Consider the following 1,661-nt stretch of genomic DNA (forward strand, 5'->3'; position numbering starts at 1 on the left):
AACCAAAGCCGATCAGATTATTAGTTGACCAAACCGTGGTGAGATGACAGCAGCTATTGAATGAGAGCAATTGCTGTGGATGTAGTTGGAGGATTCGACATTCCTATCCCGTCACGGTTAACCTGACGAAGACAGAGGGATAATTGGCTGAAACGTTATAAAAACAACAACTAAAGATGAGGGTAATAGTCCAAATAATTAAATAAAACATTATAGATAAACTTAGTTTTCAGAAATTCTATAATCTGTTTTAAATAACATTACGTTGGGGAATGGTAGTTCAGCCCGGCTTTGCTCGGGCCCTATGTACTAACTTGCCCTACGTGAAAATACACTTTATGTAAGATTTCAAATGTTTAGACCAAAAATGGTCTGAGTAATTTCGTAGAGACCGCAGAGGTAATGTTTTTTATACTTTGAACCCTATTCTGACGACATGAGGAGGGTTCTTACTATTTTGTCTTTTCTTGTCAAAGCCTACTATATAATATAAAAATACGTTAAAAATTTAAATTTGCTCGAAAATACTATTAATAAATATTCTGCACCGTACTGGTTGGAATGAAACAAGTTCACACACAAGACTTAGTGATTGTGCTAGCAATGTCGCTAAGCAAATCAATCTCCTATAAATTCTTGATATTCTTATTTCTCTTATGGCCATCAGATTCTGTAATTTAACTTCAGTAACGAATTTCATTATATTTTGCCATAACAATACACAAGTCCAAAGAAATATTCTTGGCAGTGGTTTGTCTTAGCTTACTTCATTTTGCCTTACCCATAACCATTTGCATGTACGCTATTTATGCTTACGCGACTGGCAAAAGCTAAAACACCACATATTGTACCTATTTACAATGCCTCCCCCCGGGACAGAGTTAGACACTAGAGTCGTTTTTTTGATATAAAGAAAAAGTAAAAAAAAAAAATGTCTTAGTCGTGAAGGTCCGTTCCTCCACCGAAAGAGAACAAGAAATGGAAGTGCAGCATCTGAAGAACAGATACTACACTTTGATCTTGGCCAAAAGGCCAATAGATAACTAAAACATCATAATATTGTAGGTAAAAAATTATACAAATAAGAAAGACAATGCTTTATTTTTTAAACATATTTTCGAACAACAAGCATTTAACTTATATCATTTTATATTGATATTTGCTTCGAATATATGATCTGTGCTCTATTTAATTGCATATGTCAGCACAAGTTGAGAAAACTTCGGAAAAGCTTTGTTTTAGTTCAGCTTTTTGTTCCTCAGCATCTAATTCCACGATTTTGTTAGAAGAGACGCTTTTAATTTTTTACTAGTATCGCTCAAATTTACTGTTACATCTAATCCCAGAATAAGATTAGTTTTACTGCCAGTCAGCGTGCGGGCTGATTTTAGTGTTTTCTGCAATGTCGGTTTGTTAGGTTTCTTTCACGAATTTAAATTTATAATTGAATCATCCGCCCTAGTGTCCAACTTTAATTTTACGGTTTTATCTAATCTTGACTATGTTATAATTTCGTAAAATGTATGTCCGACTTTTCGTCGGATTTTGTCTTCTCATTCATTGTGTTGTATTTACTTCTACGTTGCGACGTTTTATGACAAAGCGTGTCAGAATTCTCGAGTTTTATGCAGAAAACGGCTGCATTTCCCCAATGTAGTTGT

General features: G+C 34.4%; 1 pseudogene; it reads right to left on the minus strand.

The window, feature by feature from the left end:
• Nucleotides 1-891: 891 nt before the first annotated feature.
• LOC145298095 (U2 spliceosomal RNA) lies at nucleotides 892-1,047 on the minus strand (annotated as a pseudogene).
• Nucleotides 1,048-1,661: the final 614 nt, after the last annotated feature.

This window comes from Euprymna scolopes, chromosome 18, assembly GCF_053919585.1.
Source record: "Euprymna scolopes isolate OS-2025 chromosome 18, ASM5391958v1, whole genome shotgun sequence".
Lineage (NCBI taxonomy): Eukaryota > Metazoa > Mollusca > Cephalopoda > Sepiida > Sepiolidae > Euprymna > Euprymna scolopes.